This window comes from Uranotaenia lowii, chromosome 2, assembly GCF_029784155.1.
Source record: "Uranotaenia lowii strain MFRU-FL chromosome 2, ASM2978415v1, whole genome shotgun sequence".
NCBI lineage: Eukaryota > Metazoa > Arthropoda > Insecta > Diptera > Culicidae > Uranotaenia > Uranotaenia lowii.
Genome location: NC_073692.1, coordinates 353,112,743 through 353,138,993, shown reverse-complemented (window position 1 = coordinate 353,138,993; position 26,251 = coordinate 353,112,743). Strand labels below are relative to the sequence as shown.

At 42.1% G+C, this 26,251-nt stretch overlaps 1 protein-coding gene and 1 long non-coding RNA gene across 4 annotated transcripts in view; both read left to right on the top strand.

Moving 5' to 3' along the window:
- Positions 1–26,251, top strand: part of LOC129749707 (6-phosphofructo-2-kinase/fructose-2,6-bisphosphatase) — a 140,940-nt gene that overhangs the window by 8,889 nt on the left and 105,800 nt on the right. The gene's annotated exons all lie outside the window — the stretch shown is intronic.
- The window catches only part of LOC129749711 (uncharacterized), a 39,250-nt gene continuing 14,552 nt past the window's right edge, over positions 1,554–26,251 (top strand). For both annotated transcript variants that reach the window (XR_008738138.1, XR_008738139.1), the window contains exons 1-2: positions 1,554–1,714; positions 1,778–2,005. This is a non-coding gene — a long non-coding RNA (uncharacterized LOC129749711). The remainder of the gene's footprint in view (positions 1,715–1,777; positions 2,006–26,251) is intronic.

Below are 26,251 nucleotides of genomic sequence, written 5' to 3'. Positions count from 1 at the left end.
GTAAAATTACAGATTTTTCTGTGATTTCGGCAACCTTGCCCAGTAAATGGCCGAGTTTCATCAAAATCGATTGACGCGATCAAAAATGGGACCGATTTGAAAATGAGGTTCATTATTGTCCAACAGACGATTTCATTCTTTTTGGACGGATGTTTGTATGGAAGATATCGTAATCACTATTTTATTGGATATTTCTTTCACAATTTCAATATTTACCGCTTAAAATATAGTGAATTGCTACTAGATCCTACATTTTTACATCTTTTGGCCAAATTTCAAGATTTTGTGAAAATTTCATGAAAAAATATCTGCCAGACAGAAATGGCCGCTGGTCAAAGTTGGAAGCGAGTGTCTTTATTTTATATTAGTAAACTCAATGGAAATTTTTATGAATGCATCTGTTTTTCTGATTTTGTGTTATGTGTTTTTATTTTCTTTTCAATTGAAAAGTTTATTTTTTATTCAGAAAATTTGTCGAATACTGCTAACTACAAGAAAAACTATTCCATATTTTCAACCTTCAATGTGAAAACAATAGTAATATTTCACAGTTGAGTGGGAAATACTTACACATTTTTAAAGGACTTTCAATTCATTTCAACATTCAATCTTTGGTTCCAAAACCCAGAACTGATGGAAACAATTTTATGGGCGGTTTTATAAGAATAAGCGCTTTTTCAAATTCATTATTGTGTATTCCAAGGCTTTCTTTTATTGTCAATAAATTTCACCAGAATATTTAGAGATGAAATTTTTAGTAAAATGTTCGGAAAAAGAAGTTGGAAATAGGTGTCGTAAAGAACGATGAATAAGCACAAAAAGTAGGGAAGTTGTATCATGCAACATACAGATAATTTCTTTCTCCTTTAAGAACCAACAAATAATAAATGCATTTACATTAGGATGCTTGAAAAAATTTAAACAAAACTACCTGCCACGTCTGCAAGTTTGATATACGGTGGACAATACTTTGAACATGATTTTCACACAAAAAAAAAATAACAGTGTCTATAATCATGGGTCTGAATTTGGCCACTGTGTATTGTAATAAACTGTCATAATTTACCTCATTTTACTTTAAATGTACACCAGTTAAAGGCGTCCTAAATCAAAGATCGAATTGCGTAATCGCATACGCGGTCCTTGTGCTCTACAAAAATGGTTTCTATTGGGAGGGACATTAACTTAAGATCAGTTAAGAAAACAAATATCGGCCAGTTTGCCAGCACTATCGACAATCAGTAATTTTTCACGGTCGCCATATAAGGTGAAAGTCCAGGATTAAAAAAAAGGTTTTGGTTTTATTTGGAGAGTTGTCAATCGGTAAATTCTAGACTTTCCTCGTTGAAATTATGAAGAATTAAACCAAAGCTCATCGGATAAACCACTGTGATGGTGTTACATTTAATATTTTTGATTATTTTCGGATACGATATTTGAGCGAAGTCGCAAACAATTTATAATTTACCCATTTCCCCATAAACAATTTAAAGCGTGCAACCAAGATTGGAATGCGTTTAGCACACCCCTGCCTGGCGTGAAATAAACAAACAAATACATAAAGAAATCGCAGCGCAAATATTCGTGACCCGGAAAAGTTTGCGCTTGAATGTTGGCTACACTTCGGCTGTCAATCACAACACTTCCGGGGAAAAAGTCGTGCAAAGTGGTGGAGGAAGCCGCAGCAATTTTCGCGTGCATCAAAACGCTGAAGGTAAGCGAGATCCCGTGCAAAATATTCGTTTTCATCAACCCAACCATTGTTCCCGCAAAACAGATTTCGCTCCACCACTGAGCAACGAGAATCCGGTGCGGCTAGCACTCGAAAGTGCGGAAAAAAGGGGCCGAATTAAACGGCTTGGAGGAAGCTCGTGGACACGTGATTCCTGGCGGTGTTAAAGAAGCCGGCAATTATACGCCCACTGCCGGAAAACACACCCAGAAAGCGGGTAATCAGAGGCCAGTTTGCCAAAGCACCAGCAAAGCCAGAGGAAAGGGGTCAAACGTGAGTAGCAAATTAGGATTCTAATAAGACAACTTCCTGATTGGAAAATTTCATCCTCTTCAGGACCCCTTTTTTTTATACGGGTGGCTTACCTCTTCGGAAGGCTCATTTATTTTGCCGGGACGCTCAAATTTTTCATCGCGGTGTCGTTGGCCGAAGGTGCCGCGCGATTGTAAAAATTAGTCGAAGCCACTGGTTCCTCGGAACGCTTCCGAATTTGATACACGTGTCAGCTCTTTGCTTTCTTCTTTGCACATCGGCGGTAGGAGAGCGCTATCAAGAAACGAGAAATTTCACTGCCTTCTCGACGGTCAGCGGAAAAGTTTTCCGGAAGTGCGCCTGTGTGGCCATCTCGGCTCGGCATTCCTTTGGGTGTTGATGACCAGTCGACAGCGGGGAATTATTGCGGTTCAGCCACGATTTAATAAGAATTTGGACTTCGATCACGATTGTCGGAGTGAGCCGACACGACATTGTCGGAGTTGTTCGAGTGAACGGAGACAGCGAAGATTCTCTAGCGAAGACAGTGGAGAATTGCGGATGCTGCTTTGTGCCTCCGGAGTGCACCCACAGGGGGTTGTGCTACGTTAAAAACTAGCAGCAGCTGGAAAGGAGAGTGAGTGCGCGATTGTTGTCGTTCTTAAGGAAACGGTGCGGCATTTAAGCCGACAGGTTGCAGAAAGCGCAGTGTTGTTGGGTGGATCCCACTGTGCGCGTCAAGCACCCTCAGGGCATGGTGTGCTGTTGAATTTCCGGAACCATCGTGGGAGCAGGATTCCGGAATTGAGAGCATGAAACGATCGTCGCTACTATTCAAAAATCGAGGCCAGCAAAGTCAACGAAGCAACACAGCACGTAAGTCGCTTTAAATTATTGTTTTTATGGGGGGGAAATAATAAAATGGGTCATCCAAAATTATGCAACCACTATTGATGTTGCTTTATTTATGTTTGCGAATTTTTATCAGCTTTATCTGGTGGCATCGTCCCCAGTAGTAAAGCCTCCATAATAAATGGCGCCCAACTAAATCGAACCTAATTAGTTGTGCTTGTTCGATAAATTCTAAATGAGCTAGTCACAAATGTCGTTATTATTTGTGTAAATGCTTATAGTTATTATGATTATGATGATTGTTATTATTAATCAGTAATCATCATTATTAGTTGAATATTATTACCGCTCTTTTTCAAAATATCGTATCATTCTTCGTTAGACCATAGTTGTAACACTTAATTACTGGTTAGTTATTGATCCATTCAAAATGAATTCTAAAATAGAATTATTTCACCTCAATGATGAGGAAATTGCATACGAACTGGCCTTGCGCCATGTAACAAACCTAGCACCTAGCACCAGAAGGGCGAAGGTTGTTAAATTAAAGGCACTAGTCCAAGAGGACATATTAAGAGAAACTAATTACGTTAGCTCTGAATACGCGATGTCTCCGGAATCAAATGTCGAAGCCTGTCAGATGGCAATTCAAGAACTAAAAAACTTCGTAGATTTGGCTATACAGAATGGCAACTCGGAGCAAATGGCTTGCGCTCGGTCGAGATTGTTACATTACCGGCAACGTTTGTCAATAATACCTCCGGTCTCTTCGGTAAAGGAAGCGCGAAAGATTTTAAGCGATTTGGTCGAGATGTTGATTTCTGAGATCAACAGCGCTGTCAATAAAGTAGTGCGCAGTGATTCGGGAAACTTAAGTGGCAGATTGAGTGAGCCTAGCAGTGAAATAGCGGAAGGCAGAGATGAAGACGACAATCCTAGCTGGGGTCAAGCGGTTCCAAATCGGCGTAGAGGTGCCACAGGTCAACAAAATCCAGCACGAGAGCAGGTCGAAGGGTTAGCTGGAAGGCAGCAAGCGCAGGAGGACGTCCGGAGTCCAACAAACTTCAACATTGAAGCGGAAGTGGGTTTGAGATCCGTAGACGTTATCGACGAGCTGCGTGTGGATCTTCAACATCGGCAGAGGAGGCAGCGAAATTTGGGTGGCAGTTCTCCACACTCCAGCAGAAGCTTCGGTTATGAGGAGCAGCGAATGGTGAAGGCGATTCACAACTGGCCGTTCAAGTTCCGGGGTGAAAAGGACACGACGTCACTCAACATCTTCCTCGACAGGGTCGAGACGTTTGCCAGATCCGAAGGGCTTAGCGATCGAACTATTCTTGCTTCAGTAAAACACCTCCTGTTGGAAGATGCACTTGATTGGTACTCCAGAGCTTTAGCCCAAGGTCTTCTTCTTTCGTGGTCAGCATTCAAGCGAGAGATTCGTCGTGAGTTCTTGCCGAGTGGATATGCACAAATACTGCGTCAAGAAGCTAGTTTCCGATATCAAGGTCCCGATGAACCTTTTGGCAAATTCTACCGAGACATCTCAACACTATTTCGGTTTATCGAGCCACCGCTTACCGAAGAGGAAATGATGTTCATGGTTAAGAAGAACATGAACATGGAGTACGCTACCATTGTTACAGCACGGCAACCGAGAACACTGGTGGAGTTATTGGATGTATGCAGCAACTTCGATGAAACCAGGCTATTGTTAAGCAGACAGCGCAGGATTCCAATACCCCATACAGCTCTATTAGAACCAAACTTCGCTACACCCGCGCCAGGTCGTGCGCAAGCGACGCAGCATCAACAGCAGCGTTTCAACAGGGTTCACGCAGTGGAAGCCGATAATCAAGAACGAGTGGTAATGGAGCAGCCGACTACGTCCTATCACCAAGCAGAGGAGCACACGACTTCACAAGATTTCGTCGATTGGCAGGAGAAATACGAACAGTTGTACGAGCAAGTTTGTGCCATGAAGCTTCAACTGGAGCGCAGACCGAATCGTTTCAACACAGGGCTACAGCAGCAAAACTCTCCACAGCGTCAGGAACAGCGTTTGCAACCGCCTACAACTTCGACAGGTCAGAACAATTTTTCGAATCGGCAAGGCAGTCAAGCGGAGAACTATCGAATACAACATCCGTTGCAACAACAAGCTAAATGGGCGCCGCGGCAGCAGCAGCTTCAACAGCAGCAGCCTCAACAGCAGCAGCCTCAACGGCATTTCCAACAGCACAATCAACCACAGCTCCAGAACCAGCAGCTTCAGCAAGCAGGCAGCAACATGTACGATATAGATCCTGTTCAGCATACAGCGTACCGTCCAGCGCTATGCTGGAACTGCGATGAGGAGGGGCATAGGTTTCCGGATTGCACGAAGGCACAGGCAATTCTCTTTTGCTACAGATGCGGTCGAAAAGGTTATACGTTACGCAGCTGTCTCGTTTGTAACAGCGAAGCGGAAAACGCCGCAGCGAGGAAGTGGTAGACGAAGGGCCAGATTCTTCGCAACACATCGATCATCCTTCAATACCTCCCGATTTAAAAAACATCAACTCTATAATCATCAATCCCGGACATGACAACCGTCCACACGCCGTTCTGGACGTCCTAGGAAAGAAAATCACAGCCTTATTGGACAGTGGAGCGAACTGTTCGTTGCTAGGTGGTAGTAAAGCACAAATTGTGGAAGAGCTAGGGTTACGAAAGGAAGCACTAAACGGTGGGATCAAGACAGCGGATGGGACGCCACATAAAATAAATCACTTCACACGTCTACCGATATCATATAACAATCGAAATGAAATATTACCAGTCCTTCTGGTGCCGAGTCTGCCAGACTGCGCCATCATGGGCATGAACTTCTGGCAAACGTTCGGAGTCAAAGCGGTATGCTGCTCAATGATAACGGATGTGCAAGAGTTTGAAGCAGAGCCGATGAAGCAACTATCGGTAGAACAACGCCAGATACTGAATGAGACAATCAAGCTATTCCCGAAAGCCGAGGAGGGGAAATTGGGAAGAACGGAGCTTTATGAACACCGTATAGATGTGGGCAACGCCACGCCACGGAAGCAGCGATATTACCCAATGTCCCAGTATGTCCTGGAGGAGGTCAACCGCGAAGTAGACAGGATGATCTCGTTGGATGTTATCGAGGAGGCAGTTTTTTCGCCGTGGAACAACCCGCTCGTGGCAGTCAAGAAAAAGAACGGGAATTACCGCGTCTGCTTGGATGCAAGGCATCTCAACTCCATTATGGTTAACGAGGGCTACCCAATCCCGCAAATTTCTTCGATTATCAACAATCTAGGAGGTTGTTCATTCATATCGTCGATAGATCTCAAAGATGCTTTTTGGCAAATGCCGCTTCACAAGGAATCGAGGCCACTGACGGCATTTACTGTACCTTCCCGAGGGCACTTTCAATTTAAGGTGGTCCCTTTTGGGCTCTGCACAGCCAGCCAAGGTCTTGCGAGGATTATGACTCACTTGTTCGCGGACATGGAGCCGTACGTCTTCCATTATTTAGACGACATCATCATATGTTCGAAATCGTTTGAGGAACACATCTCAGCTCTTAAGGAAGTCGCAGCCAGACTACACAGAGCTAAGCTTACTATTTCGGCCGAGAAGTCCAAGTTTTGTCGCCAGCAGATAAAGTATCTCGGTTATATTCTCAGCGAAGGAGGCTGGAAGGTGGACGACGAGAAAGTAGAGTGTATTGTCAAATTCCCCGTACCTACAACCAGAAAGGAAGTCCAACGGTTTCTGGGAATGTGTGGGTGGTACCGTCGTTTCATCTCCGATTTCTCCCGTATTGCCGCTCCCATCACCGAGCTTACGAAAACCAAAACGAAGTTTCGTTGGACAGCAGCAGCCGAGGAATCTTTTCTGAAACTCAAGTCAGCCCTAGTAACAGCTCCGGTCTTAGCCATGCCGGACTATACGAAGACATTTTCTATCTCTTGCGATGCCAGCGATATGGCAATTGGAGCCGTGTTGACGCAGACAATCGACGGAGACGAACATCCAATCTGCTATTTTTCACAAAAACTCTCTTCATCGGAAAGGAAATACACCGTAACGGAGAAGGAATGCCTGGCCGTGATACGAGCAATTGAGAAGTTCCGTGGCTACGTCGAAGGAGTACGCTTTGTGGTCTACTGTGACCATTCCGCCCTCAGTTACCTGAAGACCTTGAAGAATCCTACGGCCCTCATGAGCAGGTGGTTGTTGAGGCTCAACGCGTTCGATTTTGAGATACGATACAGGAAAGGCATCTGTAACATCGTTCCAGACGCACTGTCCAGGATAGTTTATTCATTGGTCTTCTCAATCACGCAAGTACACGATCCATGGTACAAAAACCTCATCACGCAGGTGCAGAATCAAGGCGGAAAGTATCCAGACTTCCGAATAGCAAACGAAGAACTCTACAAGAATTGCCAAGTCAAAGACGAAATGGGTGTCATCAGTCATCGTTGGAAGAAGATCGTTCCAGAGGAAGAGCGAGCAGAATTGATTCGTCGTTTTCACGATTCGCCATCAGCCGCGCACTTAGGTTTCTACAAAACATGGCACAAACTTCAACAACACTATTATTGGCCGAAAATGCAGGACACCGTCGCTCGTTACGTGAAGGCTTGCGCTACGTGCAAAGCCAGCAAAGCTCCCAACAAGCAAATGATGCCGCAGATGGGGAAACTTAAGCCAGCAAAGCTGCCGTGGGAGTTAATATCCATCGACTTCGTCGGACCGCTGACAAGATCCAAGAAGGGCAACACAGTTCTTCTGGTCATCGTCGACTGGATAACCAAATACGTCATTGCCCACCCGATGCGGGCAGCCGATTCAACCAAGATGGTCGAATTTCTCGAGGAAAAGGTCTTCCTGAAATTCTCTAGGCCGAGGATAGTACTGTCGGATAACGGGAAGCAGTTCGAGTCACAAGTCTTTCGAGCGCTGCTTAGCCGTCACAACATCATCCACATGAAGACAGCATTCTACGCACCGCAGGTCAACAACGCCGAGCGGGTAAACAGAGTTCTCATTACATGTATTCGTTCCTTGCTGGAGGAAGATCACCGCGAATGGGACAAGAATCTGGCAGCCATCACCGCCGCTATCAACAGTGCGAAGCACGAATCCACTGGGGTCAGCCCACACTTCGCCAACTTCGGCCGGGAACTTTTGCTGCATACGGATCTATACACTCAGCAAGACTTAAACGTGTCAGATGATCCAAAGGTCGCGCAGGAGATGCGGTTGTCCACGATCAACAGGATTCACAAGTTCATCCAGCAGCGAATCAAGAAGAACCACGAGAAAACGAAGGAACGCTACGATCTACGAAAGCGGATTGTCTCGTTCCAACCAGGCGAGCTAGTATGGCGTCGTTCGTTTGTACTATCGTCGAAGGCGGACCATATAAACAAGAAGCTGGATCCGAAGTTCATCGCTGCCATCGTGAAGGAGAAACTGGGAGCGAATTTGTACATGTTAGAGGATGTCGTCACAGGAAAGCGTGGGCGCTACCATGTGAAGGACATCAAACCTGATTAAACATTCAAGCTATGTAAGCCACAACGCTGACCACAAGCTCACTTGGAGTACAAAATACGAAATGGAGAAGGCTGAAGGACCAACATCATCTTTGAAACCTCGCCCCCAACAACTCGGAGTAAATTATGCAGAACTCTTCCATTCGAACAACTCAATGAAGCACAGCTGGTGCTAATTCGTCGCTAGGACACCGACGAACACCACGAAGTAGGCGTTTATGAAGGAGACAACGGCCTTGCGCGGGACCAGCGTCGGCTGAATGGACTCTGAGAACTCTGCCAGGAAGTTCGTCAGAATTTGGAGAGGGCTGGCAACCTTGCGTGGGATTGCCGCCACTCATTGTCCAGAATGCAATCCTGTCATCTGAAGCAGCGTAGCAGCGCTGGGGATAGTAGCACTGGTGAGCCACCGTAGCCAGGCGCTACACACCATCGCAGAGAACCCATCCAGGTTCGGGATATTGGAATGTTCGGAAAGTCAAGTACAGCAGCTCCAAACACCACGTCGCTGCAATTGAAAGGATTGTCAGGACATCAAGAAGAGGATTCAGCACCATAGAATACAGTTATGCGAAGAAGTTGTGAGGAGTAGACATCATGACGGCCGCTACTACCATATCGACTTTCTCTCGCTAACTATCGAAACCTACACGCCTATCTAATCTAGCTATGACCGCTACCCAAGGTAGTCAACAAGAGCCTCCCGAGGTGAAAACACGCCAGTCGTTACTACTACAACTAGGAGATCATCCACCAACCCTATCAATCTCCAAATCAATACAAGACCTCCAGCTATGACCACAGCCAACGCCTGTCAACCAAGCGCAACAGCGCAGGAAATACCGTTAGGCCGATCGGGAAAAATCGTGCATCTGGAAAACGCAGCGAGCAATATCTCTCATCTACCTCCTCGAGAGTACAGTAACAAGTCCAGCTATGTCCGCTACTCAAGGTAACCAACAAGACCATCGCCGATGTAAAAATACGTCCATCGTCAAATCCACAACTATCTGCCATGCTCGACGACTCCGGAAGAAGGCGCCGTCTGAAGGAGATCATTCGCAGCAGCATCAACATCCGATTTTGTCCCACAAACACGACACTGCTTAACGAGCACAGTATCAACAGGACAACGCCCAGTGTTGCTTGAAAGAGGTTGCAAGATTCCTTTTGACTTTCTCCTAGTCCGGAGGACCATAATTCGACCAAGCATCCTGGATGAAAGAGAAACCGAATAGTGACATCTATAAACAATCCCGATTACGACAACCCGATAAGACTACCCGATAGAGACAACCTTCAACCAATCATGAACTCCCAATTAGGACTACCCGATTAAGACCACCCAATCAAGTCCACCCGATCAAGACTACCCGATCAAAACCACCCGATTAAGACGACCCGATTAAGACTTACCCGATCAAGACTATACCTTCTGCCAACAAACACCCGACTCCCGATCAAGAAATTGGTCGTTGAAACAAAAAACAATCTCCCAACATCCCCTATAAAAGCCAAAAGACCTACTACGGTCAAAGCCATTAATACACAATAGAGCATCGTTTAGAATAAGTGCCGACAGTAAAACTGTCTTCTATAAATGCGAAATCGTATTAAAATCGTATGTTAAGGATCATGCACAGTTGTCAAAGGGGGTTGCCAAGACAATTCAAAAGGAACGCGATCTGGAGGCGCGGTAAAACCTCTATCTTGGGCTCTTCGTAACTTAGAGGACTAAATCCCTCTTCTCCCTAGACTTCTGTTGCTTCGTTTAACCAGTATACCAGTACCGCCTAGTTTTGTTTTGTTAAGTCCTACTCGTAAGATCTCAGTCATTCTTCATTACAATGGCTATTAGATCTAGGATATTTGTAAGCTGCTGAAGTGAAAGTAATATTGTTGATTTTTCGCAGAATTCGATGGAAAATTTGCCAGATCTGCTGGTGCCTACCGACACAATCTGCCATGATTTGATGGCTTAGAGTTATATTTGTATTTGGATATTTGCCAAGATTAGTTGGTTTTGAGTACCGTTTGTATTGAGTTTGTTTATTGAGCTGTAGACACCTATCTAAAAGGTGTATTGCTTCCGAGATTGAATCGGAAAGAAGTCGTTTAACTCCATCGAATTCATAGAGAGGTAAGAAATTTTCATGGATCCCTGTCATGATCCATGAAAATTTCTACCAAAGCAGCAATGTTGTGTTACATTTAATATTTTTGATTATTTTCGGATACGATATTGGAGCGAAGTCGCAAACAATTTATAATTTACCCATTTCCCCATAAACAATTTAAAGCGGGCAACCAAGATTGGAATGCGTTTAGCACACCCCTGCCTGGCGTGAAATAAACAAACAAATACATAAAGAAATCGCACCGCAAATATTCGTGACCCGGGAAAAGTTTGCGCTTGAATGTTGGCTACACTTCGGCTGTCAAGCACAACACTTCCGGGAAAAAAGTCGTGCAAAGTGGTGGAGGAAGCCGCAGCAATTTTCGCGTGCATCAAAACGCTGAAGGTAAGCGAGATCCCGTGCAAAATATTCGTTTTCATCAACCCAACCATTGTTCCCGCAAAACAGATTTCGCTCCACCACTGAGCGACGAGAATCCGGTGCTGCTAGCACTCGAAAGTGCGGAGAAAAGGGGCCGAATTAAACGGCTTGGAGGAAACTCGTGGACACGTGATTCCTGGCGGTGTTAAAGAAGCCGGCAATTATACGCCCACTGCCGGAAAACACACCCAGAAAGCGGGTAATCAGAGGCCAGTTTGCCAAAGCACCAGCAAAGCCAGAGGAAAGGGGTCAAACGACCCTTTTTTTTTTATACGGGTGGCTTACCTCTTCGGAAGGCTCATTTATTTTGCCGGGACGCTCAAGTTTTTCATCGCGGTGTCGTTGGCCGAAGGTGCCGCGCGATTGTGAAAATTAGTCGAAGCCACTGGTTCCTCGGAACGCTTCCGAATTTGATACACGTGTCAGCTCTTTGCTTTCTTCTTTGCACATCGGCGGTAGGAGAGCGCTATCAAGAAACGAGAAATTTCACTGCCTTCTCGACGGTCAGCGGAGAAGTTTTCCGGAAGTGCGCCTGTGTGGCCATCTCGGCTCGGCATTCCTTTGGGTGTGGATGACCAGTCGACAGCGGGGAATTATTGCGGTTCAGCCACGATTTAAGAAGAATTTGGACTTCGATCACGATTGTCGGAGTGAGCCGACACGACATTGTCGGAGTTATTCGAGCGAACGGAGACAGCCAAGGTTGTCTAGCGAAGACAGTGGAGGATTGCGGATGCTGCTTTGTGCCTCCGGAGTGCACCCACAGGGGGTTGTACCAAGCCTAAAAGTAACAGCAGCTGGAAAGGAGAGTGAGTGCGCGATTGTTGTCGTTCTTAAGGAAACGGTGCGGCATTTAAGCCGACAGGTTGCAGAAAGCGCAGTGTTGTTGGGTGGATCCCACTGTGCGCGTCAAGCACCCTCAGGGCATGGTGTGCTGTTGAATTTCCGGAACCATCGTGGGAGCAGGATTCCGGAATCGAGAGCATGAAACGATCGTCGCTACTATTCAAACATCGAGGCCAGCAAAGTCAACGAAGCAACACAGCACGTAAGTCGCTTTAAATTATTGTTTTTATGGGGGGGAAATAATAAAATGGGTCATCCAAAATTATGCAACCACTATTGATGTTGCTTTATTTATGTTTGCGAATTTTTATCAGCTTTATCTGGTGGCATCGTCCCCAGTAGTAAAGCCTCCATAATAATGGTCTGTATAATGGGCTCAATTTCTTCAATTCTTATTTGTTGCCGTAAACGGATAGGGAGGGTAAATTCCAACCGCCGTAGATTTAAATATACTCAGAATAAAACTTTTTTTCTGGACATTATGATTTTACTTGTTTTAGCAATTTGCTTTTTTTGCAAATGTTGAATTTTTAGTTGTTTGACATGATTGATATGTTAAACAGAGCTGGATACAGTTTTTTTTTAATTTTTAAAAATTGATACAATCAAATAAAAATAAATAAATACACACATTCAGATAGAAATACGTAGTTAGGAAAAAGTTTAATGAACGAGCACAACTAGCCGCATTGCGAATCGTAAGTGCACAAACAGATTACACCTGATCACTCGCTGACACCCGGTCGCAATGAGTTGCTCGTTTGATTGAGACGGGCAATTAAATCCGATATCTTCTGACGCGTCACGCGTATTGACAAGCGTAGAACATTTCACCGTCTATATCCGTCGTACCCGACTTGCTGCTCCCCTATCCCCCCTCGGTTCCGATCTTCCTAAATCGATCGGTTGGCGTTGGCATTGCACTTGGTTGGGACGCACGCGGCGCGTCTTCTAAATAGTGGCGCCTCGCGGCGTCAAACCAACGACGAAAATAACAACAAGCCTAGTACTACTGTATGGGAAGAAAGAATTCCATTCTCTCTCCCTTCTGTTGGCGGGAGACTACTACTGATTGTGAACGACGTGGGTGGAATGTGGGGGCGTGGGAAAGGGCGGAAGTTTGTTTATTTAGACCTACCTCAATTGGGAATCGTCTAACGAATGCTAAAGTGAATTCAGTGGAGTGTTGCTCCGGTTCGAAATGATAACGATATGGAAGCAAAATGATCCGACGACGAGGTTATATAACTGTGGAAATTGTTAGAAAATTTTAATTGAACTTTCGTACTTCCTATTTACCTATCATAGGAAAATTAGCATACAGAAAAACCGGCAAGTTGACAGGGGGTGAGCAAAAATAGATCTTTCGTGTTTGCTTTGCGTTTTCAAAACAAAGGGTAGTAGAACCACTGTTTGGTTCTGGGTTTTCTTCAATCGTAATGGTTAAAATCTAGCAAAGTTCTCGAATTTTCTCAAATTTGTTTCATTTTATCAAATAAACGTGGCAACTTCTAAATTTATTGTCAAAAAAGAAGGCTATGGTATTTCTGAACAGCTTAATTTGCTGGTTGAAATGTTGTTTTTTACAACCAAAATCTCATATCGGGTGATAGTTTTTCAAATTTAATTGAAAAATTTTGAGATATCATTTTTAATGAGACTTTGTTCAATTATGCGTTTCCAATTCCATAATCGCTGGCGTGACTAGGCAGAACAAATTCTACTTCGCCAATGGTTGCTACTCCGTGATTGATCGAGGTCCCCAATTTTGTGCAACGGCGAATAGAATGGTGCTTTCGATTAGCAGAACATTCTTAATGCACAACTTCCTTTGAAAATTATCAATAACGGCACCGGCCACATTCTAAAGCTACGATCGTTTAGTATCCGGACACTTTATTTCGGTGATAGTTACGTTACTAAAGCTCGGATATGCTAAAATTTAGCAGCGTTGTGTTGGTTTTAAAAAGGACTATTTTGCCTTTTTTTTATTTTTTTTTTTAATTTACGTGTGTTTGAGTTATTTACGATGCAAAAAGACATGATAAAAATAAGTTTGCACAATCGCCTTGGAAATTCTTCATTGTCGATTTGAAAACTCATGAACTGTTGATTTTTTCTGATTTTTTTTTTGGCTCAAATCGTTAAGGGCCGTTCAAATATTACGTAACGCAATTTTCGGTCATTTTCGACTCCCCCACCCCCCTAGGAAACACATTTTTGTCAGATTTTCGATCAAAAATTCACAAACTGTGTCTCGCACCCTTCTCTCGCTCTCGTTTCCCGTTCCCTTGTATCTATCACTTTAAGCCACGCCCCCATGCGTTGCCCGATTGATGTGTTCGGCTGCCGAACGAACACGATTTTTTCTTTAATTCGCAGAACTGTTCGTTTGCTTCGCTGATGTTTCCCCCGGGCCCCGATTGCTGTTTACTCCTGCCGAGTTTACCCGAAGCTTACTTCCTGATGCTTTCCGAGTTGAACTTTAGATAGCATCATTGCAGATTAAGTTCAACGAAATAAAATCGTTCTGCAAAGAAGGGCAAAGTGCGAGTATGTAGACTCGCGATTTTAACATCTCTGTAATTCCCGAAAACCGGGTTAAAAAAATCGTGTAAAAAAAACCGTGCTAATTCCCGAAAACCGTGTAAAAAAGACCATTCAAATTCTGGAGCTCTGAAATTTGAAACAATAGATAAGACATGTAACGTGACATTGAAGACCTGAGACCTTAGACCTGAGACTTGAGACATGAGACCTGAGACTTGAAAATGTAGACTATAGACCTGAGACCTGAGATCTCAGACCTGAGACTTTAAACTTTAGACATGACACCTGAGACCTGAGTCCAGGGACCTGAGATCTCAGACATGAGACCTGAGACCTGATGAATGAGACCAAAGACATGGGACATTAGACCTGAGACCTGAGACTAGAAACCTAAGACATAAACCACGAGAACTAAGACCTGAGACATGGGACATGAGACCTGAGACCTGAGATTTGAGACTTAAGACATGACACCTGAGACCTAAGACATGAGACCTGAGACAAGAGACATGAAACATTAGTATTTAGATATGAGACCTGAGACCTGAGACTTGAGACCTGAAACTTGAGACCTGAGACATAAGACATGAGACCTGAGGCATTAGACAAGCCATGAGACTTAAGACCTGAGACAAGCTACTAGTGTTAGTACCGCGAGAAATTAGTTAAGCTCCGATTTCAACTTTCGACCTGTCAAGTGAAAGGGATTGACTTGTAGGTAATACTGGTGACAGGGGGTTATCTTCAGAATCCGGGGAGTTTAATGGTATATAATGTTTTTTTTTTTTTTTAATATTTTGTAACGTGTTTTGTTTTAATAACTGACAAAATAAATCAAAACGCGCAAGCGAAACTGCAGCACCCACAAAGCCGACAATTAATTGAGTAAAATCATCATTCAATCATCAAACTTCTTTCCACCGGTAATAACACACTAGTAGCTTGTACTAGCGAACTCGTGACACTATTTTTCGTCATCTACAAGTCAAACCGTTTCACTAGAGGGGTCGCAAGCTGAAATCGGAGCCAAACTAATTTTTCGCGGTACTTACACTAGTAGCTTGTCTCTGGTCTCAGGTCTTAAGTCTCAAGACTCAAGTCTCAGATCTCATGTTTCATGGCTCTTGTCTTATGCCTCCGGTCTCATGGCTTATCTCTTATGTCTCAAGCCTCATGTCTCATGGCTCATGTCTTATGTCTCTTGTCTAAAGTCTCATGTCTCATGGCTCGTGTCTTATGTTTCTTGTCTAAAGTCTCATGTCTAGGGGCAGTGTTCCGAATATCACTCATTTTCAATGAATGTTTCTGATTGCCCTTCGCACCTGAACGTACAGCGGTCGGGTTTCGTTATTGATTGCTACTCGACCTACCCGATCATCGATCGTTCAATTCATCGCTAAAATACAGATCACCTCGCACGATGCTTGCTGTCAAAACAGTGCAGCACCATCATCAAATTGGAATCTCACCAATGCGCAATGCATATGGCGAATCTTGTTGGTCTTCGATCAGGAGTGAATGAATCAGGCAGTGAGTGAGTGATACATGAAGCCGATCATTAGCGTATTTTATTTGATTTGATATACAGCAAATTAATAAATTTATTTGTTGTTATTACGTTTTTTAACATCAGTATGATTAAAATCAAATTGTAGTTGTGTTTGTGAGGGAAAGATGTTCACTTTCGCCGTGTTTTTCAATTTTTACAAGTTCTTTTATTAAACTGTCGTCCGTCACGTTAAAATTACTGAAAATTTATGGTGTTCCTCACAACTGTTTGAATTTTCTCGTCCTGCAAAAAATTATTTTGAATTTCATATAATTCAGGCAGATACTGAGTGAGCTACATTCAGAATGGATCAGTTTGTATCTCAATCATCTCCGATATGCGATGTTTGCTAAACCGATTATTCTGAATGATGCGACTCGGTTTGCATAGCTGATAGGAGCGCTGATCGAGATTGCATACCAGCCAGGCGAAGCAGTTGCGAAAGGCGCTATCCCATTATACAATCAGAATGATTCCAACAGGAAACGCATCCTGAGTGTTTGTTTTGATTGATATTCGGAACACTGTCTAGGGGCTTATGTTTCATGGTTCTTGTCTCATGCCTCAGGTCTAATGTCTAATATCTCTTGTCTCAGGTCCCAGGTCTCAGGTGTCAGGTCTCATGCCTCGTGTCTCAGATTTCAGGTCTCAAGTCTCATGTCTCAGGTTTCAGGTCTCAAGTCTCAGATCTCAGGTCTCAGGTCTTAGGTCTGAGGTCTCAGGTCTCATGTATCATGTTATTAGTCTCAGAGCTAAGATTTTCCCAACTTCAAAAATATTCTAAGTGTTTTCCTTTGAAAAGGACTCCAAAACCGTGTAAAAAACCGTGTTAATTTCCGAAAACCATGTAAAAAAAGCCGTGTAAAAAAACCGCGTAAAAAACATGTAAAAAAAACCTTGGTGTATTCAACTTTTTTTGTAGAAGTCAAAATAACTTGCTGTCTTGGGGAAAGTTGATCATTGATTTAAAACCAAAATTTTCAAAAATAAATTGTAATATTTTACGGTTTTTTAAGACAAAATGCAGAAATTTCTTAAATGATGTTCATCCTATTTTCAAAAGTTTCTTAAAAACAAAATCTGATAGGTGAAAACTAATTCTATATTTGGATTCAGAGCGCCCAAATTAATCAGAATTAGCTCTTAAAATCGGGAAAATTTGAATTTTGTGGCCTTGTATAATTTATTAAAACTCTTTTGAATGTGGAGTTGAGCATTTAGAAGAAAAAGATATACAAAATTAAGTTATAGCTGAATCAAAGTGATTGGTAATAAAGGCATGGAATTTTCGCCATTCTCATATGTTCAAACGTATGTTTGGAAAGAAACTACAGGTATGCAAATATAGTAATTTTTTCAGATAGTCAAGCAGCACTTAAATCTTTAAAGTCAATGAAATGTTCATCAAAATTAGTTTGGGAATGTATTGAGGCACTTGAAAAACTTGCTCAAAATAATTCAGTTACTTTAAATTGGGTACCAGGACACTGTGGAGTTGAGGGTAATGAAAAAGCTGACATGCTAGCTGGACAACAGGGCTCCTCAACACCGCTTTAGGTCCTGACCCCTCTGCGGCGTCTCTCGCTGCTTTCTTAAAATGGAATTCAAAAATATTGAAAAACGAATGGTTGAAACAAACTGGAAGAACATTTTAGGAGCAAGACAATCAAAGCGTTTGATTGTTTTTAATGTTTACAAATCGAAAAAGATTCTAGCATTATCTTAAAAAGACCTAAAAACATTTACAGGACTAATAACAGGACACTGTGAATGTCTTTATCATTTAAAACTAATAGGCTAGAGTCATTCTGAGGTATGCCGATTTTGCAGGGCTGAGAAGGAATCATCTGAGCATCTTCTGTGTGATTGCCCTTGTCTTATATCAAAAAGAACAAAACTACTCGGAAAAGGTATATTTGATCCTTCCGAAATATATTCTATAAGTTCCAAGAAGGTTGTCAACTTCATTCGTGTTGTTCTTCCAGATTGGGAAAATGCTAAACAACAAGAAAGTGACACTGTTGAAATCAATCAGAGTGATCTATCTTGATTAGCCACATTAAACAGGGGACAAACCACAAAAGATCTAACATCTGTTCGCAGTGGTAGGAACCCAACAAGGAAAAAAAAGGCATGGATACCTGGGGAAGGAAGACTGAATAAAAAAAGAAAAAAAAATCTTTCAAACGTCAAATTTCTCTCATCAATCTACCGACCAGTGCGAAGGTTAAAAATTTTACTTTCTTATTTTGTGAATTTCAATAAAACTTTTTTCATGCTGAAAAGCACTTGTTTTGCATAAAACCATGATTTAATTAGGTTTTGTTTTGCTCTGGCAAATTCTGGTTTTTGAAGCTGATTAATAAAAATTGTTTGATTAATGGTTGTTCTAAAAATAGCTTAAATAACAGATTTAGATTTTGGGTAGTTCCCATGGACCGAACAACATTTTTATATAGTTCAAAGTTTACATTTGACAGACTGATATTGGATAATCTAGCAGGTGTATTAGATTTCGGTGTTTACTTTTGAATTTGCAGGAATTAACTCAGAAGACTTAAATTTAGAACGATTACAAATCTTTTTAACAATTGCTGGCTTTTTGCCGAACAGTAAAAAAACGATACAGCGAATTTAAGTCTTCCTCCCTTAGATGGATACTAGGTTTTAGATGTTTTTTTTTGCTAATTCTGTAAAGTATCGTGAGTAGTAAACACTTATTGTCACATGGTGACCAGCTTGTTGGCGTGTTAAATTAGTATTTGATGAATGCATTTTGAAGTTAAAATGGTTGATTTCAAATTCTGGACTTGTTTAGTTAGACTTTTCAAAGAAAACCAAGTTAGTTAACACTTATTTTTTTCAATTTTTTTGGGGATCAAGTACCTAGTTTCCCGTTACTACGATGAAATCATTTTTTGAACTAAAAATATTATTTGGAAAAAAATTCCATGGGAGATTTAAACCCCTTGACCCCTTCCCTCTCGTTCGCATGGCCTTAGTTCTCATAGAACATTTTTCGGTTTGAGAAGGAGTATTTATAATGATGGGATAGTAAAATCGCAATTTTGTTTTTAAAATATAAGCGGTGAGTACGAGTACCCTATCGTTTCACTCTTCTCAATGAGTTTTTCAGCAAACAGAAATTAATTATATCGATTGGTGTTTGACAGAGGCTCCCAAAAATTTTTGAAGAAAAATCGTGATACCGTGCAAAAATCATTGCATCAACAAGAAACTTGACGGAACTGGACAAAATTTTCATCAAGAAAATGTTGGAGAAATTTGGGACCTTGATATTCCTGCCTGTTGAGTTCCCGATCCCTGAATTGGATTTCCCTCCTGGAACGCTCTCCATTAGAAAAGCTGATAGCACGAAGCTAAGTACTTTTTTTTCAGTATTTTATAGTGTTGCAGTTCATAAACAAACAAAATCGCCGCCCGGGACGATGCATACATTATATGCGTCCTTAAGGGTGAAGATTTTGTTTGTTTGTGAGGAAAAAGTGTGCCCGTGCCAGTGGAAAATAAACGAAAACGCTATAGGTTAGCTGGATTCACAGATCATAGTGATACAATTTTAGCATTTTAGTGGAAATGAAAAACTTTGACTTTCATTTTCGCCGGGTTAAACGATTTAAGTTAATCGTAAAGTGTAGTTTCCGATTAATGGCTTTAGGTATCGTTACATTTCTTAATTGCAGTTACATACATTATTGTAAAACTTTATATGTACCTTTATTCCTTTCGCGAAACTGGCACAATTAATCGACGTTAAAGAGTATTTAAGAAAGTTAAATATCTGCAGAAAGTTGCAGTGTTCATTAGAATTCCTATCAGTTTTGAAAAATTGAAAAGGATTTATCTGATACATATTTTATACAAGATGTTTAAATTCAAATTGTCAAGCGTTAAATAAAAGAAGTACAGTCAACATTGTTTAACTAACAGATATTTTTTTACTCTGATTTCATTTTTTTTCAATATTGGAAGTTAATAGTAGAAAAACACTACGCATTTTCAAATTAGCCGTTAGGAAAGAACAGAAGCGTAGTACAACGTGTAGGATTTGGTTTTTCACATCATTACACTAGTCAAAAGTGTATCCTGCTTATATCCTTTTCTCCCAAACCTCCAACCTTAAATTATTTTGCTAGGATGCAGAGGTGACCTCGGTCCTAAAGCACAAAATTGATCTTTCATCCCTTTCTACCTTTTCCAATCTATCCATTGACTACTAGGACGTGGCCGGCGCCGTTATTGATGTTCAAAGAGAGAGCATCTGTTTTGTTCATTGAGGATGAGCTGCTAATCCCAAGCACCATTCTTTTGACCTTTGTACAAACCTGATGGCCTCGGTCAATCACGGAGTAGCAACCATTGGCGATGTGGAATTCGTTCTACTGAGCCACGCCTGCGACAATGGAGTTCGGAATGCTTTAAAAGTAATGTGGAAGCAATAATGGAATCACTAAATAAATAAACCTTACTATTGTTGGTAGAAATTCATGATGAAGCATTTCGGGTTCCATAGTTCAAGGTGGATGTGAGTAGTCAATCCAGCTAAGCTAAGCTAAACAGAAATTAATTATATCGATTTCATAACGTTATTTCCGTAACCATTGAATTGGAATGCAATCAGTTAAACTCCTCTTCAGAATGATTATAAACATAAATACACCTAGGTTTTTTTTTACACGGTTTTTTTTTACGCGGTTTTTTTTTACACGGCTTTTTTTACACGGTTTTCGGGAATTAACACGGTTTTTTTTACACGGTTTTCGCGAATTAACACGGTTTTTGAGAGAAAATATTCTAAGTCCTTTTCAAAGGAAAACACTTAGAATCTTTTTGAAGTTGGGAAAATCTTATCTCTTAGACTAAGATCATGAGACATGAGGCCTGAGACCTGGGATATGAGACCTGGGATCTGAGACCTGAGACCTGAGATTTGAGACCTGAGACCTGAGACCTGAGACCTGAGACTTGAGACCTGAGACATGAGACATGAGACCTGAGACATGAAACATTAGAAATAAGACATGGGACCTGAGACCTGGAAACTGAGACAGGGGATATTAGACTTGAGACCTCAGCATGAGACATGAGACCTGAGACCTGAGACCTGAGACATGAGACAAGAGCCATGAAACATGAGACTTTAGACCTGAGACATGGGACATGACACATGAGGCATGAGACATAAGACATGAGACCTGAGGCATGAGACAAGAGCCATGAAACATGAGACCTGAGACCTGAGACATGAGACTTTGGACCTGAGACCGGAGACAAGCTACTAGAATTAGTACCGCGAGAAATAAGTTTAGCTCCGATTTCAACATGCGACCCCTCTATTGAAAGGGTTTGACTTGTGGGTGACGAAAAATAGTGTCGCGACTTCGCTAGTACAAGCTACTAGTGTTAGTACCGCGAAAAATTAGTTAAGCTCCGATTTCAACTTGCAACCCCTCTAGTGAAAGGGTTTGACTTGTTGGGGACGAAAAATAGTGTCACGACTTCGCTAGTACAAGCTACTAGGGTTAGTACCGCGAGAAATTAGTTAAGCTCCGATTTAGACATGCGACCCCTCTAGTGAAAGGGTTTGACTTGTTGGTGACGAAAAATAGTATCGCGAGTTCGCTAGTACAAGCTACTAGTGTTAGTACCGCGATTAATTAGTTAAGCTCCGATTTCAACTTTCGACCGGTCAAGTGAAAGGGTTTGACTTGTAGGTGACGAAAAATAGTGTCGCGACTTCGCTAGTACAAGCTACTAGGGCTAGTACCGCGAGAAATTAGTTAAGCTCCGATTTAGACTTGCGACCCCTCTAGTGAAAGGGTTTGACTTGTTGGTGACGAAAAATAGTGTCGCGACTTCGTTAGTACAAGCTACTAGTGTTAGTACCGATAGAAATAATATTAGCTCCGATTTCAACTTGCGACCCCTCTAGTGAAAGGGTTTGACTTGTTGGTGACGAAAAATAGTATCGCGAGTTCGCTAGTACAAGCTACTAGTGTTAGTACCGCGAAAAATTAGTTAAGCTCCGATTTCAACTTTCGACCGGTCAAATGTAATGGTTTGACTTGTAGGTAACGAAAAATATTGTCGCGACTTCGCTAGTACAAGCTACTAGGGTAAGTACCGGTAGAAATTAGATTAGCTCCGATTTCAACTTTCGATCGTTCAAGTGAAAGGGCTTCACTTTAAGGTGATGAAAAATAGTGTCGCGAGCTCGCTAGTACAAGCTCTAGGGTTGAAACTAATTTCTACCTGTACAAACCCTAGTAGCTTGTTTTAGCGAAGTCGCGACACTATTTTTCGTCACCTACAAGTCAAACCCTTTCATTTGACCGGTCGAAAGTTGAAATCGGAGCTAATCTTATTTCTATCGGTACTAACCCTAGTAGCTTGTACTAGCAAAGTCGCGACACTATTTTTCGTCACCAACAAGTCGAACCCTTTCACTAGAGGGGTCGCAAGTCTAAATCGGAGCTTAACCAATTTCTCGCGGTACTAGCCCTAGTAGATTGTACTAGCGAACTCGCGATACTATTTTTCGTCATCTACAAGTCAAACCCTTTCACTTGACCGGTCGAAAGTTGAAATCGGAGCTAAACTAATTTATCGCGGTACTAACACTAGTAGCTTGTACTAGCGATGTCGCGACACTATTTTTCGTCACCCACAAGTCAAACCCTTTCACTAGAGGGGTCGCAAGTTGAAATCGGAGCTAATATTATTTCTATCGGTACTAACCCTAGTAGCTTGTACTAGCGATTTCGCGATACTATTTTTCGTCACCAACAAGTCAAACCCTTTCACTAGAGGGGTCGCAAGTCTAAATCGGAGCTTAACCAATTTATCGCGGTACTAACACTAGTAGCTTGTACTAGCGAACTCGCGACACTATTTTTCGTCCCCTACAAGTCAAACCCTTTCACTAGAGGGGTCGCAAGTCTAAATCGGAGCTTAACCAATTTATCGCGGTACTAACATTAGTAGCTTGTACTAGCGAACTCGCGACACTATTTATCGTCCCCTACAAGTCAACCTTTCCACTAGAGGGGTCGCAAGTCTCAATCGGAGCTCAACTAATTTCTCGCGGTACTAACCCTAGTAGCTTGTACTAGCGAAGTCGCGACACTATTTTTCGTCATCTACAAAACAAACCCTTTCACTTGACCGGTCGAAAGTTGAAATCGGAGCTAAACTAATTTATCGCGGTACTAAAACTAGTAGCTTGTACTAGCGATGTCGCGACACTATTTTTCGTCACCTACAAGTCAAACCCTTTCACTAGAGGGGTCGCAAGATGAAATCGGAGCTAATATAATTTTTCGCGGTAATAATACTAGTAGCTTGTCTCAGGTCTAAAGTCTCATGTCTCAGGTCTAATCTTTCATGGCTCTTGTCTCATACCTCAGGTCTCATATCTCATGTCTCATGTCTCAGGTCTCAGGTCTCAGGTGCCATGTCTCAGGTCCCATGCTTCATGTCTCAGGTCTCGTGTTTTATGTCTTAGGTTTCTAGTCTCAGGTCTTAGGTCTATTGTCCCATGACTTTGGTCTCATTCTTCAGGTCTCAGGTCTCATGTCTCAGATCTCAGGTCCCTGGACTTAGGTCTCAGGTGTCATGTCTAAAGTCTCAGGTCTCATGTCACTAGTCTACATTCTCAAGTCCAGGTCTCAAGTCTCAAGTCTCAGGTCTCAGGTCTTAAGTGTCAGTACTTCAGAGCTGCAGAATTCGAATGGTCTTTTTTTACACGGTTTTCGGGAATTAACACGGTTTTTTTTTACACGGTTTTCGGGAATTAACACGGTTTTTTTTTTACACGGTTTTTTTTTACGCGGTACGTATATCAGTGTAAAAAAAAACCTTACTGTACTTAGCTCTGAATAAGAGCACCCAAGTTGGGCGGGCGTAATTCTTCGCTTGTTGCGCAATAGCAGCAGCAGTAAAACGTCAGCTGCACCCGCACATCATCCGATCCGATGCAACTCACTTCTTGTTGGACCACATTTTTCCATTCATGCCATCCATCGCTGACTACAAAAACGAGAGAAAACGACGGACGGCAGCACTTGCATCCACTAGCAAGCGCCCTATTCATAACCTATAAATCATGGGACTGGGGACTGAGGAGGGTGTTCTTCATATTTTCTGTCATTTTTTTCATATTTCAAGTTCAAGGATACTGTCGGGTAGTACAGTGACGACACTTCACAACTCTCTGAATGTGGCAAATCAATTTCTCGTTCTACCCGGGCAGGGGTGGTAAAAATCAGCAAAATGAGTGCAAGTTGTTTACCACCATTCTATTAGTTTTTCCATTATTATTATTTTTATGCCGTACACGTGCTTTGACGTTGCCTTCTTTCCTCTCGATGATGGTTCGTTCCCAAGTGCAAGTGCACTCATCAAGATTCAGTTGCTCTTATGTTGTTCATAGAAATTGTTAGTTTTTGATGAAGATTAAAAAGTAACAAAACAAAGCGTTTTTTAGTTTACCTGCCAGTACCTGTCAATTGAGGACGTTAAGGTGGGTTAAAAACTGTAAAGTCAATCAAATGGTTAAATAGCGTATTGGGAGCACAGCTTTCTTAGGTACTGTAAAAAGCGAGTTGGAAAAACCTTTCAAACACTTTAGAAAAATAAAATGCAAGTAAATTCAGTGTTAAAAATTGTAAAAAGCAAGTTGGGAAAACCGGTAAACACTTTGAAAAATTAAAATACAAACAATTTGAAAAGAGAATTAGGAGTGGAGAGAACCTCCTAAAAAGTTTGGAAATTCAAGTTCAAGCAGGGTGAAATTACATCTTGAATTTAAATAAAAGCTCATTGGAGCAATTTCCCGGATATTTGACACCAAATTTGAGGAAAGTCCGGTTGCCCGGATTTCGTTGAAAAAGCCCAGATTTTGCCCGGATTTATTCACTTTACTTGTAAAATCTAAAAAAAAAATCAAATTGAGTTATTCTAATTTTTTTTTATTTATATTCTGTTTTTTATAATTTGCCCGGATTCAACCGGATTTTGGGTTGAACTGAAAATGTCCTTCCCGAAAATCATACAAACAGCCGTGGTGGAACACATAGCTTCGCCGTTCTCGTAATAGATTGTGCAGAATACGTATACGATATTTTTGGAACAAAACTGCAGCAAAAAAAAAAAAAAACTGACCACGCCTCAATGGAAGCCGAATACTCAGCGCTACGTAATACCGTATTCAGAAGATTTATCAATAATATGGAACGGGAAGTGGAAAATAAGCCATCAAAATTCTGGAAATTCATAAAATCTCGACGTTCCTTCAGCAGTTTTCCGTTGCGAGTCTCATTTGACGGTCGATCATCTGAAACAACCCGTTAATCGGCTGGTCTGTTCGCTGAATTCTTCAAGAGTGTTTACCCTTCACAAAGCCCACCTGCCGTCAACGAGTATTCCGAAGCATTGCCTAGCTTTGACATAAACCCTCCTCAGCCTATTCTAACCAACCGTGAAGTCTTGACAGCCCTTAAAGTTGTTGATCCAGCAAAAGGACCCGACCTGGACAGTATTCCACCGTGTCTTATACTAGCGATCGTAGAAACACTCGCCGAACCACTGCGCATGATTTATATTCAATCGATCTCTAAATCGAAATCGCTGCGAAGAGATGAAAACGAGATTTGCAGAGAGGCGCTTGACTGGAATCCAGATGGGCATCGAAGAAGAGGCAGGCCCAGAAGCTCGTGGCGGCGTAGTCCGCTGAAATCCGCACAATTGACGAGAACCTTGGCTGGCAGTAAGTTAAGATCCTGGCTCCGGATCGCCAGCAGTGGAGGTCTTTTATCTCAGCCCTATGCGTCGGTCAATAGGCGTCAGACCCTTAGGTAGGCAGGCAGATCTCTAAATGATGGTATGATGGAAGACCACTGCCATAACTCCTCCAATCCATAAATCGGGAAATATTCATGGAGTGGCGAATTATAGACCCATTTCGATACTCTGTTGCCTGTCGAAAGTTTTTGAAACACTTCTCTACAAGAGACTATAATGCTGCTAAACCAATTTTATCTGAATATCAACACGGCTTCATGGAGAATAGATATACGGGTTCAATTCTTATGAGCTATTCCGCTAAACAGCACTTAGCAAAAAGCAACAAGTAGACGCCATCTATATAGAATTTTCAAAGCATTTGATAAGGTTCCTCATGAGATCGCAATCGGTAAAATTATACGTTAGGGCTTCCCATCGTGGTCTACAAGGTGGCTGCTCTCGTACCTGACAAAAAGACGAGCATTTATAAACTTACGGGGTATCCAGTCTCAGCCATTTGTAGTCCCCTCTGGCGTCC